Source organism: Eleutherodactylus coqui, chromosome 1 (genome assembly GCF_035609145.1).
Source record: "Eleutherodactylus coqui strain aEleCoq1 chromosome 1, aEleCoq1.hap1, whole genome shotgun sequence".
Taxonomy (NCBI): Eukaryota; Metazoa; Chordata; class Amphibia; order Anura; family Eleutherodactylidae; genus Eleutherodactylus; species Eleutherodactylus coqui.
In genome coordinates, this window is record NC_089837.1 from 412660006 (window position 1) to 412678390 (window position 18385).

An 18385-nucleotide genomic window follows, 5' to 3' on the forward strand; every position below is an offset into this window, starting at 1 on the left:
TCTGTAGATTTGGGGTCTCTTTGCTCTCAGATCCAGAGAATGGGACATGAGTAGATGTTTACTGGAGAGCCTCTCTCAGAGTGTTATATAGGGCTTTTAGGATACTTAGACAGTTTTAGGGGTTTTGATAAGTTTGAATTTATTTTGACTAAAGTTGAGCGAACGTACTCTGCCGAGCTTGATGCTCGTTCGAGTATTAGCGTACTCGAAGGCGTTCTTTACTAGAACGAGCATCACGCCATGTTCGAGAGAACGAGCATCACGCCGTGTTCAAGAGAGAGAGAGAAAAGAAAAAGCTCGGGACCCGGCGTCCCACATACAAAAATGCTCGAGTCTCCCATTGTAGTCAATGGGGTTTGTTACTCGAGTAGAGCTCTTGAATTTTACGAAAAGCTCGACTCGAATAACGTGGACCCGAGCATTTGGGTGCTCGCTCATCTCTAATTTTGACCTACCCCAAATTTTTGCATAAGTTTGGCAAATCAGCCTAACTAAACTTTTCAAAAGTTCCTTCATCACTATTCATGGTAGTATGACTGTTATTTAAATGGTCACTGAGATTTCAATACAATTTGCATAAATCAATAATATTGGTGACTATAAAAATGTTCGTAATATATTTTACCAAGAAAAATATGCTTCTTTTTCCCTTTTCAGCCTCCCCTCTACACAAACATCAGGGGGATCAAATGTAGTTTAAATGGGTGCATCAAGCAATGTGTTTTAATGCTTTATTGTATTAAAAATCTATTGTGAACAGCCCCTTATAATTATTTATAAATATACATTTTATCTAGACAGTTAATACTCTAATTCAGATTTTCCAAGCTTCCTACTTAATATTCATAGCAGAGAATAATAGTTGACAAAGTGAAATTTCCCAAATGAATAATGGCTATCTCTAAGTGCTCTGAAGGTAAACATTGCTGCAATTATCATTTTACATTATCTTAACATGTTATTTACATATGGCTACTAATGGGTCAGAGTGTAAATAATTTATGGTGTCTCTACAAATCTAATATTGGTGACCTGAGGTGCTTTTTTGTATTTTTATCACACTTAGAATACAATTTCGTCTGATGAGAATTTTTGTACTTTAATCATAAGTAAAATGTTGCTTGCAAATGCATCTGTCTAGTATGAATTGTATAAATGAATATTATGTTACTGTTATATTTCATTATACTGTTTGGTTAGTTCTTGGATGCTCAAATGTTAGAACTGAATTTTTTGCAGTGTGTATATATTGTTAAATAGCAATTTAACAGATTTGGACTCTTGCCAACACTTCCGAAACATAATATATTTTTTTTTATCACTGTACAATGGCATATTTTATCAACAGAGGTGTAAAGAGAAGAGAGAGAACCTTTAGCAATTAACAAACTTTGTCCCTAATATGGTGTCAAGTTTTGCCACCATATTAGGACAAAAGGGCCCAATGTTTGTTTCCCTCTTTATCCCCTTTCTATGAGACTTGAACCATTCCCCCCCCACCTCCTTGTTTGCTAACAATGACGTTTATAGAGAGCAGTTCTGTGTGTAATAGGTTCTTGCCATATAACAGTGAAGAAAATAGATCCAACCCAGATTTGCCCTCTCTCCAGGGGCTCCAAAAAGGCCACATCCTACTCCCTAATTACATAATTAATTTCCCATCCTAATGGAAGCTCTGTTTTGAAATGTCTGGTTGTCCACAAAACCTAATATTTTAGCATCATGCTATTCTATTGGATGCCAAACTAATAACATTTTACTATGCAACATATTAAGGCCTCAGTCACATGAGTGTGTTTTTTTCGCGCGCATAATGCACGCTTCTAACAGAACCAATGGGTTCCTATAGAAGCATTCATATGTGCAGAATTTGAAGCACAAAACAGCGCGCACCTAAAAAAGATAGGACATCACATATCTTAGGTGCACATTTTGCCAGACTCCTATGGGAGCAGGAGTAAATGGAAATTCCGTAAATCCCCACGGGAAGTCCCCTTATCACTGAACACTGTGACAGCACTGTCTTAGTGCTCAGTGATGATGGGACTCCCCGTGGGGATGAAAGAATCCCCTAACACAGCTGTCACAGCTGTGGTAGAGAAGCGTGATTCTATTCCATTGCTTTCAAAGGGGCTGGCACTGCTGCCACCCCATTGAAAGCAATAGGATGAAGGCAATCCCCGCAGCAATGATTTTGGGGGGGAGGGCCTTAAAAAATATAAGCCCTACCCTGAAAATCATCCCTAGCTGCAGAAAAAGAAATAAATACAAATCTTAACTCACCTACAAGCGCTGTCCAGCTCATTCATTGAATGACAGCTGAGCGCTGCCTCTGATTAGTCACAGTGCTCAGCCAATCAGAAGCAGCACTGAGCCTTTCATTGAATTCCATAAATGGCTGAGCATTGCCTTTGATTGGCTGAGCGCAGGGACCCATCACAGCCATTACAGGAGGCAGCGCTTACAGGAGGCGGGGATTTTTAAATCCCTGGCTAGAACAAAGTAATGCAGAACAGTGTTGGGGAGCTGGGGAGAAGATGTGTCGGAGCCCTGACAGGGCTGCTAGGTAAGTTAAGATTTTTTTAAGTTATTTTCAGCAGCTAGGGGTTATTTTTGGGGTAGGGCTTATATTTCCCTGAAAATCAGTGGGGGTTGCCTTCATCCCATTGCTTTCAATGGGGTGGCAGCAGCACCGGCCCCATTGAAATCAATGGGATAGCATCGCGAGCCTCTGCCACAGCTGTGACAGCTGGGGCAGGGAATTCTTTCATCCCCGTGGGAAGTCCCATCATCACTGAACACTGAGAAAGGGAGCATGACCTAGAATTAGGGGGCATGACCATGTACAGTATATCACATTCACTATAATATATGCCAGAAACTGATACCCATTTTGGCAGAAAGCTATGCCAGTTCAGAGCTGGCATAGGTTTCAGTCCGGTGCATGTAGGTGTTACTAGACACAATAACTGTATTAAGTGGCTTGCTCCTCTTAATGCATTTGTCACATTGCTGCCAGCTGACAGATGACTTAGCCCGGCATGTAAAATGCTAGTCTAAGTAAATATACCCCATTATGCTTCTACATACAAATGATGTATTCAAACCATAAATTTTTACTATTAAATTAAGTAATAAAGTAATATGATAAATAAAAGGTGAATGCATACTTTAAATATTCCTTTAAGGCATCTGCAGTGCATAACTTTAAAATAGACACACTCATAGAAAAGCTATGAAAATGAAATGTTGCAGCTTGTCCTGTGGGCATTCTCCACAAGAGATTCAAAGGGTTTTATATTATGTTAAAGAAGCCAGCTGGGAAGCATCAGTGTCTAAAGAGAGAAATGTGAAGACCTAGTGAAGGCTGAGTTTCTTTCTTCATGCTTCCTTCTTGCTATTCTTTTGAAATTCCTGGACTTGTCTTGGATTATTGAACTTTCTTAACTGTATATTCTCTTTTCAAAGGCTTTTGCAGGGTCCCCTGCAGAGTGATGGAGCATGGGTGTAAAAATTTCAGGACTTTTGAAATTCCATTAAAATAAAATATATAAAGTTTGTAGAAAACTTAACAAAGGGAATAGAAATTCTTTTAATGAACAGGATACTGGGCACTTGTTACAAACCTAGCTTTTCATAAAAATAACAGGCATGGTTCATTTTCAGTTCTTTTAAAATATGTTTTAATGGTCGAAAAGTTCACTATATATACAGTGCATGAAAGAAAACTTTGAAATATTACATTTATAACCACACAATAGGTGTATGAGCATTTTTTTATGTTTGTTATCTACCCAGCTACAATAACTGTAAATCAGAATCCCAAGCAACTGTATATTATACTGTGCATTTTCTATTCTGAGCTGTAGGGTTTCTATTACTCTAGTCCAACCAAAAAATTCTGGGTCCTGAAAATATATACTACAACATCTACAAGTGATCTGTGGTGGGTAGAGTTGCCAACCTGAATATTTATTTTTTCTGGACAACTTATTACAAAAATTCAGCCAACTAATATCTTTATGGACTAATTGAAGAACAATAAAAAATTATAGAGATCACAACTAATATAAGCCTATAGTGGAACATACTAATATAAACATATACTTAGAACTGTAAAACAATGAGAATTAAAATCAGAATAATTTGTACCGGCTTCTCCAGCTTGAAGGAAAATCAACTTTTTTATGGACACAGGAAAAAAGGCCACCTTTTTATGAATTGTCCAGGAGTTTATAGATGTTTGGCAACCTTTATGATTGAAAAGAATACTATGAACTATTTTGGGGACTGCACTTAATCTGTACTTTATCTCCAAACTTCTGGAACATTTAGTCTACTCTCATCAAAAAAGCTATGTCTCAGAAAACTCTCTTCTTGATCCCTTACAGTCTGGCTTTCAGTCTGTGCTATTGGAGTTAACGATGCTGCACTCTTCTGGTTTTCCTCCTACCTCTCGGACCGCTTGTTCAGTGTCTCATTCGCTGGCTCCACTTCTTCCCCTTTTTCCCTTCCTCCTGGCATTCCTCAGGGTTCGATCATTGTCCCTCTCCCCTTTTCCATCTATACGCCGCCACTGGACAAACTACAAGTAGCTTTGGGTTTCGTTACCATCTCTATGATGATGACACCCAATGATATACTTCCTCTCATGACATCATACCTTCACTACTATAAAACACCAGTGATTGTCTGTCCACTTTCTCCAACAATATGGCATCTCTCTATTTAAAATGTAACCACTCAAAAACTGAACTTCTTGTGTTTATGAGATCTACTAACCAACCTAAACCTGATATCTCTATTTCAGTTTGTCGTACCACCATATCTCTTCAGCAGCACACCCACCGTCGTGGGGTCATATCTGATTCTGACCTTTTCTTCACACCCCATATTCAGTCACTTGTGCGCTCATGTCACCTGCACCTCAAAAACATTTCCTGAATCCACCACTTCTTCACTATGGAGATATCAAAAACTCTCAGTGTTGCCCTTATCCACTCTGGGATTGATTATTGCAACTCACTACTGATCGGACTTCCTCTCTCTAAACTCTCCAATCCATCCTGAATGCAGCAGACAGGCTTATCTTCTTGTCAAGTCACTACACTGATGCCTTTACCCTGTACCAGTTACTGCACTGGCTGCCGTCAAATAAAGACAACAATTTAAATTCATCACTTTCACCCATAAGGCCCTCCACAATGGTGCACCACCCTATATCTCCTTCAACTCAATATACCACCCTACCCGCTCCCTCATCTCTGCTAGTGACCTTAGATTAAAGCCTCTTTCACACAACCGTATCTGTTTTTATGTTTGGCCGTACGCAATGAAAAGTCGCAAGAATGTAGAATATTCATGATCAAGTACTGAACTTTAGCCATATATTTTCTGCTGTTCACACATACAGCTGCGGCTTATTGGCAAAAAAAAAATATACTGCAGCGCGTAAATCCTTGGAATGACTATTAATGCTTAAATAGAGCCACCTGTCTTCTTTTCTTAGCATTGGATACAACTAAACTCACCCCCCTCCCTTTTTTTCAGCTCCCATAGGAGTTTATGGGAGCTTACAGTGTATCTCAGCAAAAGATAGGACAAGACCTATCTTTGGACGCAGTGTATGAAATTAGCGATCAAAAACGTCCACTAATGTTCTATTTTTGATTTTTTTTATGTGGGTAAAAATCACTTGTCTGAATGAATACATTGGAATCCAATGCTTCAGATGGTTGCAATTTTTGCCTGATTTTAGGGCACAGCTAAATAGCTGCGTATATAAGGTCATGTCAATAAGGCCTTCATTCCTCTCTAAACCACACTGGTTGTCTGCAATGTGCTACCCTGGGCAATTAGGCTTATTCTGCATGCTTACAGCATAGGCCTTGGACAGATGAGCGTTTTTTTGACGTATGAATAGCCATGCAAAAAGATTGCCCCTCGCTTGTGGAAAAGATTGCGTGAACGGGTAAATTACAGCTATTTAAAGTTGCCCGTTCACAAGATCGGAGGTGCGTGGTGTGTGTTTTCCAGCTCCCACAAGAGTCTATGGAAAGCACGCACCAAAGATAGGACAGGTCCTATCTTTGCATGTACCACAAACCTTAGATGCGAGTTGTACTCACTTGTCCTATCTTTGGCAGGTGCGAGTATTCTGCGTGTCTAAAAATCGTTCATGTGAACGCTTCTATAGGGACCCATTGTCTCTTTTAGACTTGATCTATTCACGCGCCTATTCATGTGTGGAAAAAAGGCTTATGTGACCGTGGCCTTAGACTGATGCACACGACTGAACCGGATTCCACATGCAGAATCTAGCCCTGGCAGCAGCGTCCTCCGCGCATACCTGCTTTTTAAATCTTCATCTGTACTGCGGTTCACATAGTCAATCGCTTTGGATTGCCTTAGGTGGGAAATCACTTATGTTATTAGCTCTAGGAAAGACTAACAGTAGGTCTAGATTAATTAAAATATGGCAAAGAGGCAAAATTATTTGCATAATGTCAACAGATAGCTATGTTAAGTTACCTTTTCTGAAAAAAGCATGTGTCCCTCGAGAATCTGCTAGGCAAGGTATATTTATAGATAACAAGAACATTTTAGTAGGACTGTGTAAAGTTTTCCTAATGGCATGAATAAATTAGTTTACTGTTCATACTTAATGGCATAACTATTTAGGATTTAGAATTTTCCTTTTACTATCCAGTAACTACCAGCATAATTAAAAGCTGCGAACATTCATTAACTAGAGTGTATGTAAAAAGTGTTCACCCTCTGATTGTTTACAAAGTTTTATTTACATATTTTGTCATATTTTTTTGTAATTTCTAATTATATTTAAATATAATTCCTTTTAATTATTGAACGCAAATGCAAATTGAATGCAGAGCTATTCATATCCATTTCTATGGCACACCTCACGCAAGGCATCACTGGAGGTGTCAGTTGCTATAAGCAGATGGAGTTCAGCCGTGTGCGGTGTGACAATCTCCATGGGTGCTGAACTATGGAAGTTATTGGTTCTGTGTAGAGATGAGCGAACGTGCTCGGCCACACCCCTTTTTCGCCCGAATACCGCGAATTCCGAGTACTTCCGTACTCGGGCGAAAAAATTCGGGGGGCGCCGTGGCGGCACGGGGGGTAGCAGTGGGGAGTGGGGGGGAGAGGGAGAGAGAGAGGGCTCCCCCCTGTTCCCCGCTGCTACCCCCCGCACCGCCACGCCTCTCCCCACCCCCGGCGCCCCCCGAATCTTTGCGCGCGAGTACTGAAGTACTCGAAAATGGCGGTACTCGGGTGCGTAAGTACTCGTAACGAGTACGTTCGCTCATCTCTAGTTCCGTGTAAACAATGGTAAATAAATGTAGTAAAAAACACCTGTGTATGAAAGATCAAGTCAGTTTTCTGGAAGAAGCAAATAGTACAAAATGACACAATGAAAACAGTAGAAAATTTGAAACAATTATGTGCTACTTTTATATAAAAATACCCGGTATATGAATCCTTTAAGGTTCACTGCATGGTATTTGATGGTAAATGTTGTAGGCTCCTAGGAAAAACTAAAAATCTTCTATATTCCAGTAGAGATTTAACTTCCATGTATTATTGATGTTTTTAAATTTCCGGGCATCCCCGAGATGGTGGGAGATGATAGGTGGGATGAGATGGTAAATTGTTGTATCTTCTTCTTTCCTTGAAATTTGATATATCTTTCTGCTATTAAACATTTTCAGTTTGACATCAAAGAGTTGATTGGTGTCAGATTGTTTCTTCAAATTTTCTGTGATTCGGTATTAAAGAGGTTTTCTGAGTTAATTAATAAACAGTCAAAACATGTCCCTGTACCTTAGCATAGCTAATGAACCCACCAAAGGGAAAGAAATCTTTATATACTGTTTCCTGTGATCCCAGGAGAGCTCCTTGTTGTTGTGCATGCTGATGATGTGGGGGCGTGTCTGTTTGTTCAGATATGCAGATGAGAGCTGTGTGTGTAGCCCCTCCTCCAGAAACCATCTGCTCTCAGCTGATGGGCTTGTAACCTCCAGTAGTTAAGGGTTCTTTCACACCTGCACTGGGGATTCTACTTTCCTGCTCTGTTTGGGGAGCAGGAATGGGGAAGCCTCACGGCTGAACGGTTCTGTCTGTGGACGGAACTGAACACTGCCAGTTGGATCTCATTGACTATAATAGGGTCCGTCCAGACTGTTTTATTTATAACCACCCTTTTGAGTACTACATGCTTGTCCCATTGAAGTGAATGAGGCAATATATAACTAGAAAAAAGTTAATTGGATAGCATTGATTCCTTAAAGGGGTTCTGTCAGCAAAAAAAAAAAAAAATAACATTCACCTATGCCTTACCAGGCCGTTCACCAGGAACCTGCTGCTCTCCTGATGTCCCTCCGGCAGCCTTCCTATCACAGTGCAGAAGCTGGCAAAGTGCCGGCTTCCTCCACTGCTCCGACCACTGCCAGACAGCAAGTACTGCCACCCTGGTCAGAGGTCGACACATCACAAGTGATGTGTCGCCCACTGATTGGCCTGGCCGTGTCTAACCTCTAAAGTCCTTGGAGAGTCGATGGTGAGTGCGCATGCGCTCCCCCTTCCCAGCGTGCTTGCACACTCACTGTCGACTCTCCGAGGACGTCAGAGGTTAGACATGGCCTGGTCGGCATCAGCGCGCAGGAGCCACTGAGAGATGACCCCCTCACGCAACAGGTTAACTCTTTTCTTTCCACAGGTTAGACTGTAAAGGGATGCAGGGCAGGATACAGGTGAGTATACATTTTTTTTTTTTGCTGACAGAACCCCTTTAAGTACCAAACTAGGCCACATTCTTAAATGGTTAAAGGAGCTGCGCCAACATATAAAATTATCAACTCTCCATAGAATAGGGGTAAATTTCATTATTGGTGGGTGTCGAACTACTAAAAACAAGACCATTTTCTATTTCCCTGCATTACAGTGTGAACATTCATTTTTCACCTTGAGATACATAATGTTGTTATACGTCTTCACGCCATGAAAATAATTTCCATTTTTTATATCTCTGAAATTACATACAAATTTGATATATTTTATTATAACATATTATGCTACAGTATTCGTTAATTTAAAAGAAATGGGAAGAATGTCTCTATGGAACGGAAAGAAATCTTTAAGGAGTAAATTAAGTGATGCACTTTAATGCTGTGTCTGCTTTCATTTGCTAGCAGGATGAAATTACTGTCAAAGGGAGCATGGTAAAATGTGCTAAGAAGGAATACAGGGATATCCTTTGGATGGGGCCTGGAATATTGGGTACTTATAAATAATTGCAAGTGACCTTATGAAAGATAGTGTTAAAATGTTAAGATGTTCCAGTGGAAATTATAAAAGGAGTGAACCATTTTATAAAAATATACCATAGATTAAGGCATGTTGCTTACTGTAAAAGCAAAAATATAATAATCAACAACTATGTTGTCAGTTCTCTACACTTTGAATGGAGCTTGAATGCTGCTCAATACAAACTCCTCACTGCAGAGGTAAAATGAGAAGGTACGGAGACCACAGTTATAGTAAACCATTGGGGTTCCCAGTGATTGGATATTTACACCCTATCCTGTGGACCATCATGTGGGACAGCTCCTTTAATATAGGTGATTGTGCTGTATTGAGCTGTGAAGTTTCCAGAACATCTTAGGTGTTTCCTTCTCCTGTCTATGTGTGCAAACTGTATTCACTTAAGTGAGAACACTTAGGCCATACTCACACGGCCAATATTCTCGTGCAAGTTCTGTCCGTGGAGGCCCACACCTTGCACAGCCCTTGGATGGGGTGTCTCTGTGCTGTGTGATGCAAGTTGCACAGGAGATTGTTGGGCACAATGCAATATCGACCGTGTGACCAGCTTCACATGAGTGCATGCACAATTGCGCGCACCTCAGTGCAACTTATTTCTGCACTGATCTAGGCTTTTTTTGTGCCCATAACAACGTATCTTGCTTCCCTTTTTCTGCCTGCAGGGCATGTTTATTTGGACGTGGAAAACAAATGGCCCCAATTGAAATTAGGTCCAGATCTTTTTTATACAGGGAGATTTTATAAAGGAAGATTTTACAGGGTAGGTTGCCAGGTCTTTCCCAAACCCTCTCCATTTGTCTGGGCTTGAGACGGCATCTAGTGATGACTCCTAAACAGCTGTGTTAAATCAAAATCAACGACAAGGCGATAGAATGTGTGCGAGACTTCATCTCGCTTGGTTCGAAAATTCACCAGGATAGAGAATCTATACCAGAGCTAAACTGTAGCACTGGGGCAAAGCGCAATGCTAAACATGGACAAAATCTAGAATATCAGGGTTATCAGCATAGCAACTAAACGCACTATAGTGCAAACCATACATAATGATGATTATAATTATAAATTTAATAAAATGTACAGAAGTAAAGACTAGAAGCTAAAACTATTATGTACAACACTATAAAGAATAAAAAGTAAACATAGCTGATATTACAGTGTCTGTAAAGGGTACTTTACACGGGGCGATTACCACCTGACTTCTTGTTGGAAACAGCTAATTAAGACGATAGTTGTCCTGTGTACATGCTGCCTCTGACAGGGCACTGAGAAAGGAATTGTTCAATTGTCAGAGTCACTTGGTTTTCAGCCAAACTAAAAAGCAAGAGACTATCAGACTGTGTAAACAGGAGCCACTCCATGTTTGAGCCACTCCTGTGAATGGAGACGGTGGGCCAGAATGGTCCTGGCCCGCTCCAGCTCCATTTACTTGAATGACTAACGCTCCTATGTAAGCACAGGAACAATAGTTGGGTACTCAGGTGCCCCACAGTCTTCCTGTGTAAAATGACCTTAACTTTCTAAACTATTAAAACGTCATGTTGTTTATCCCACACAGTACAAAAAAAAAAGTCAGAATTAAGATTTTTGGTCACTCCCAAAAAATGGAATATAAAATTATCAAAAATGTTTATGTATCGCAAAATAGTAGTCATAAAAACTACAGCTTGCCCTGAAAAAAAACAAGCTATCCCGCAGTTCAATTGATGAAAAGAAAAACATTTTAAGTCTCAAAATATGTCTGGAAAGCATAACAAATATGAAAAAAGTTACCATGTCATTGTGACCGCACAGTGAACTCCACAAAAAGGAAACAAAAAAAAAAACAATCCAAAAGAATTGCATAATTAGTGTTTTCTTCCTTTCTAACCTACAAAAAGTTTCTTAATATGTTGAGGCCCATTTACACGGAGCGATGATCGCTCAAAATTCACTCAAGCGACAGTTTGAGTGACAGTTTTGAGTGATCATCTTTGCATAACTCTAAGTAGCTAATTAGCTACTTAAGAGCTATGCAGGCAGAGTGGGATACCGCCACGATAGCTTGGAGAACAATGCAGCTGTTTTGTATATGGCTAGAAATGAGCGATGAACGAACAGTGCATGAACAGTGCACGATGGCAGCACATTTAGACAGAACGATTATCGCTCAAAAGATGGCTTCTGAGTGAATTTTGAGCGATAATCGTTGTGTCTAAATGGGCCTTTATACATTGCATTAAGTAGTGCCATTAACCTCTTAGTGACCAGACTGTTTTGTGTCTTAAGGACCAAGTGATTCTCATTGTTTCATTGCAAGAGCCATAACTTGTCATATGAGGGCTTGAATATTTTTGGGAAGAGTTGTACTTTTTAATGGCATTGCTCTGGGGCACACTTAATGTGTTTTATAACTTTTATTACATTTTTTGTAAGAGGGCGATGGAAAAAATATCCTCTGATTGACTGAGCGCTGTGACCAATCACAGCCATTCAATGAATGCCAATCAGAGGCAGCGCTTCCAGGAAGCAGGGATTTTTCAATCACCAGCCAGAAAAACTGAAGAAGAACAGTGCTAGGGACCCAGGGAGAAGATGGGAGTTGATATATATATATATTTCTTTCCTGCTACTAGGGCTTATTTTTGGGGTAGGACTTATATTTCAGGCCCCTTCTGAAAATCCCTGCAGGGGTTGCCTTCATCCTATTGCTTTCAATGGGGTGGCAGCAGCGCCGGCCCCATTGAAAGGAATGGTAGAAGATCACTGCTGTGACAGCTCTGGCAGAGAAATCCTTCATCACCGTGGGGAGTCCCATCATCACTGAACACTGTGACAGCACTGTCACAATGTTCAGTGATGAGGGGACGTCCTGTGGGAAAGAAGGAATCCCCTGCCACAGCTGTCACAGCGGTGGCAGAGAAGCCTATGTTTTTAATGGGGTTGGCGCTATATTTTTTAAAAACTGCATTTTTTTCTTTAAATTAAACCTTACTAAGTTTTTTTTCACACTATTATTTAGTCTCTAAAAGGGACTCGAAGATGCAATTGTTCGATCACTTGGGTAGTACACTGCATTACTGTAGTGCATTTTACTAAGCCTATAACAGCCACATATTAGACCCAGCTCAGTCAGTGTCCAATTGGTAACCCATTGGTACTTTGTGTGTGCATTGCAGAGTGCCAATGGGTGACAGAAAGAGCCACCTCCCCCTGTCATCTGTTTATATGCTGCAGTTGCTATTGATTGCGGCATGTAAAGGGGTAAGCTGCCAGGATCTCTGATTTCTGCACTCCTGGTTCTTAGAGCAGGAGTCTGACTGTCAGTAGTCAACCAATTAGTGATGAGCGAGCACCAAAATGCTCGAGTGCTTGTTACTCGAGTCGAACTTTCAGTGATGCTCGAGAGTTCGTTTCGAGTAACGAACCCCGTTGAAGTTAATGGGCGACTTGAGCATTTTTGTATATGACTGGTGCTCCGCTATGGTTTTCATTTGTGAAAATCTTAGCAAATCACCAAAGTAATGTAAAAAACACAGAAATAAATAGGGCAGACGAGGAGCAACATGCAGGGCTGCATTTCGGGCTCCGAAGTCTCACTATTAAGCCACAATAGTGGCAAGAGTGAGACCCCCCCCCCCCTCCCACTGTCAGCATAACGATTGTTCTCCTCTGCCACAGCTGTAACAGCTGTGGCAGAGAACAACGATGTTAGCCCATTGAATTCAATGGAGCCGGCAATACAGCCGGCTCCATTGAAAGCAATGGGCTGCCGGTGAGCGCGGGATGAATTTTCGAGAAGGGCTTAAAAATGTAAGCCCTTACCTGAAAATCATCCTAAAATGTGTAAAAATAAAAAAATTTAAATTATGTCAGCATTAAGATCATTCTCCTCTGCCACAGCTGTAACAGCTCTGGCAGAGAAGAACGATGTTAGCCCATTGAATTCAATGGAGCCGGCAATACAGCCGGCTCCATTGAAAGCAATGGGCTGCCAGCGAGCACGGGATGAATTTTTGGGAAGGGCTTAAAAATATAATCCCTTACCTGAAAATCATCTTAAAATGTGTAAAAATTAAAAAAATTATGTCAGCATTAAGATCATTCTCCTCTGCCACAGCTGTAACAGCTCTGGCAGAGAAGAACGATGTTAGCCCATTGAATTCAATGGAGCCGGCAATACAGCCGGCTCCATTGAAAGCAATGGGCTGCCGGCGAGCGCGGGATGAATTTTCGGAAAGGGCTTAAAAATATAAGCCCTTACCTGAAAAAGAAAGATTTTAGGGTAAAAAAGAATAAAAATGCAGGCATTCTCTTTAATGGAGCCGCTGCTGCTTCCGGCGACTCCATTGAAGACAATGGTCCGCTGGCACATCTGAATTCTTTTTCAGGGAATGGCTTTACATATAAGCCATTCCCTGGAAATGAATTAAAAGTGATTTAAAAAACAAAAAAAATAGATACTCACCTCCCTTCAGCTGCCAGGGCACAGCCGCGTCTTCTCCTGCTGTCCCCTGCACTGTGGTGCTGAACTGCTGTCATTCAGCTGAGAGCTGCGCTGAGCCAATCAGAGGCAGCACTCACTCACCCATTCATGAATTCATGAATGGGTGTGAGTGAGATCTGCCTCTGATTGGTCAGGCTGTGACCAATCAGAGGTAGCTCATTCAGCAGGCGGGGATTTTAAATCCCCGGCTGCTGAATACTACACAGAGAAGTTCAGGAAAACTGCCAGCTGGCCGCAGCTGAACTCCGTCTGCCGGGACCAGGTGAGTATATATATATTTTTTATTTTTACACATTTCTGGATGAATTGCAGGGAAGGGCTTATATATTTAAGCCCTTCCCGAAAATTCATTGTGCGATCACCGGCAGCCCATTGCTTTCAATGGAGCCGGCTGTATTGCCGGCTCCATTGAATTCAATGGGCTACCATCGTTCTGCCGGGACAAGGTGAGTATATTTTTTTTTTACTTTTTACACATTTTAGGATGATTTTCAGGTAAGGGCTTATATTTGTAAGCCCTTCCCGAAAAATAATCCCGCGCTAGCCGGCAGCCCATTGCTTTCAATGAAGCCGGCTGTATTGCCGGCTCCATTGAATTCAATAGTCAGTGCTCGTTTAATCGAGACGAGCACCGCGTGGTGCTCGTCTCGAGTAACGAGCATCTCGAGCACCCTAATACTCGAACGAATATGCTCGCTCATCTCTACAACCAATCCATCACTTTAAAAAAACATATGTGTAGGGTTAAAGCCCATTAGTGAAGTTATTAAAAAGGCGTATTGACCATCACTAAGGGGTTAAAAATACATCCTGTCTTGCAGAATACAAGCTCAAATCAAATCTAAATCCATGGGAAAATAAAATAATAATAGCTCTTGGACAATGGGTATGAAAAAAATGAAAAGTCACCACCAAAACTGGCTGCGGTGGGAATCATCAGAGAAGCAGATTTCACTATTGCACTTTTCATTAATAGGAACAAGAATATGGTCTGTAGCAGTTTAACATTCCTAGGATGAATTTTATCCCTAGTTGTCTTAAGGTCCCTTAACACGGGGCAACCGCATTAGCGTTTGACAGCCGTCCCACTGACGGCTACTGACTAGCCTGACTATTGTTCCTGTGATTCACATAGGAGCAATGGTCATTCAACTGAATGGAGGCAAAGTGGTCGGGATCACTCCTGCCATTTCTGTCACAGTACACAGAAGTCACTCCAATATTGAGCGGGTCTTGTTTTCACGGCCCAACAGTTGCTTGGTTATCTTATGTATTAATGTTATTTTGTGCATTATCAAATGTGATAGGAAAAAAAAGTTCTGCTTAGTCCATTTTGTCTTTTATGGTAGATAATGTAGTAAGCATAGACTGCTTGTTCGTGTAGGATAGTATTTATTTACCAGTTTTATGGTTAACTGCTACTTCTTTTGAGAATTTCTTTTCCATGCATAATGATCACCTGCATGAAAGTCTAATTATTTAGGTCTCCCCTGTAATTACAGTGAAATACCATAGTCCTTTCGAGTGTCTTTGTCACTGCCAAACCTTGAATACCACCGGTAATGTTTCTTTCTGCTTTATTAGCTTTATTAATTGCAAAGTAAAGGTCACAACCTTCTCTCCGCAGTTTATGTTTTTTTTCTTTCTAAGCATCCCATGAAAAACTAAAGAGGAAGAAGGATGTTTTATTGGCCTTGTGTGGAAAGCCCACCGGGGTCCTTTTGCTTCCAAATGATATTGTGTAAGCAGAATACAGTATTGTGCTTTAATTATATACATATTACTGACTAAAGAACCCATTACAATTATAGTACATGCAAAGTATTCCAGTCACAACCCCTTAGACATTCATTGTAATTGTTGCTAATTGTCACTTTGCTTAATCTGTCCCAGCACAGCTATCACAGTTAATTAAAGGGCAGTTTTGTCAGATTACTAGGGACTAAAGGAGGGAATTGTATGGCATATCTGGTGTCTGCAAGTAACATGAATATCTTGAAGAGATAAACGACCTGCTACAATAATTTCATAGCATGGCCCACCCAGAAATGATGTTGACTACACATATTTGGGAGCTAACATGATTGTAAAGCTTACTATTACTTCAGAGTGTAATTGCTGCCATCACGTTGACTCTGACAATATGTTGACTGCTATACTCATTGTTTCATGTAGAGTTTAAAGTCCTCATGCAGCAAAAGTGACATAATTTTAGCAGATGTCTAAAGTTGGCCATACACATTAGATGTATACTGACTGAACCTGCTGATTTTAACAGGGATGACTAATTCTAATGTATTTAATGGCCTCTGAACTTTTTCCTGACAATAGTTGTCAAGGAATATAACGATCGGGCAGATGATGTTCAACTGCTCCATCCTTTTGTTCTTAGTGTGATAAGCTGCTGCCAGAGGTGTCTTACAATGAGGCCCTTTTTCAAACGAATGAAAATAAACATAATCATTCAGTCTAAATGCAGCCAATGACCAAATGACAAACGATAAATCATTTTTTTCATTCAATGTTCATTTTATACAGAACTAAAAAACATTGTTGGCTCGTTCAATTATCATTCAGTTTAAATAGCGATAGTTCCGTTGTTCTCCTTCACTAATACAGTGAAGGAGAACAACTGAACAATTTCTCGTTTGAATGAGCCAATAATGTATTTGCCTCTATAAACAGATTGCAGGAGGAGACAAGTAAATGATGTAAGAGTTATGAAAGATCGTCTCTTCTAAATGGACCCTAAGCATGTGCATTGGGGTGTTGGGATAGATAACTGTTGGCCATACAAGCATTTAGCAGACTGTATATGGGCAGCCTAAAGACTCATTTACACAACGATTATCGCTCAAAATTTGCTAAAAAGCAGTCTTTTGAGCGATAATCATTGTGTCTAAAGGCCCATTTACACAGAGCAATGATCGCTCAAAGATTGCTCAAATGACAGTTTGAGTGACAGCTTTGAGCGATCATTTTGCATAAACTTTTAAGTAGCTACTCATCTACTTAAGAGCAATTAAGTGTGCAAATGAAGCCTTGGCTTCAGAGGGCTATTATCTGCATTCAGATCCTTTGTTCTCCACGGGGAAACAATGCTATCAGTACCACCCATAGAGAACTGCTGATAAGGCTGAAGGACGATTTTTAGGTTGGACTGAATTTAACGATTAGCTAGTAGTGCACGAAAAGTGCACGATGGCCACATGTTTAGACGCAACGATTATTGCTCAAACGATCGCTTTTAAGTGATTTTTGATCGATCATTGCTCCGTGTAAATGGGCCTTAACGTGTGGCCATCATGCAAGTTTCGCTCATCGTTGTCTTTCACCTAGCTGAAAGACAACGATGAGCCTTATCATGACCATGCACTGAGTTCTCAGCTAGGTACCCCTGATACTATGGTTTTAGCTGGTATCCCACTGGGAGAGCAAAGCAGGAGTATGCAGAAGACAGCGCTCCAGCAGTCTTCTGTATACCCCGCTTGGAGCACTCAGCTGTATACCACCTGAGCTTCCGCAGACACAGCAGGAGTATGCAGAAGACAGGAATCTAGCTGTGTTCTATATACCCTGCTTAGAGCACTCAATTGGATAACACCTGAGGCACTCCGCGAACACAGCAGGAGTATGCAGAAGATAGTGGTCCCGCTTGTCTTCTGCATACAGAGTGAGCCTTGATTTACACACTTATGCAAAGTGGACACTCAAAACTGTCACACTTTTTCCGACACCTGCAAATCTGACAGAAAAAGTGGGTGGGGATTTAGAGTCATGCGCACTGCGATTTATTTATCATTAGTTCCCTCTACTTTTCTAATTGGAAGTATTGTGTGCACCTTGTTTATGAATGTTGGAAGAGAGAGAGATGGCAAATGTATCTATGAGTATGCAATGCAGAATGAGATTGGTACTGGATCGCCATCCTTCTGAAGTCTGAGAGATGATGTATTGCTGGAAAAAATTGTAGCAGTAGACTAAGTGTCTATAGAAATTGCTAGAGATGAGCGAGCACCAAAATGCTCGGGTGCTCGTTACTCGAGACGAACTTTTCGCGATGCTCGAGGGTTCGTTTCGAGTAACGAACCCCATTGAAGTCAATGGGCGACCCGAGCATTTTTGTATATCGCCGATGCTCGCTAAGGTTTTCATTTGTGAAAATCTGGGCAATTCAAGAAAGTGATGGGAACGACACAGAAACGGATAGGGCAGGCGAGGGGCTACATGTTGGGCTGCATCTCAAGTTCCCAGGTCCCACTATTAAGCCACAATAGCGGCAAGAGTGCCCCCCCCCAAGAACTTTAACATCTGAAAAGCCCTCATTAGCAATGCATACCTTAGCTAAGCACCACACTACCTCCAACAAAGCACAATCACTGCCTGCCACTTCTCCTGGGTTACATGCTGCCCAACCCCCCCTGCACGACCCAGTGTCCACAGCGCACACCAAACTGTCCCTGCCCAGCCTTCAGCTGCCCTCATGCCACGCCACCCTCATGTCTATTTATAAGTACGTTTGCCACAGGAAAAGCAGGCACACACTGCAGAGGGTTG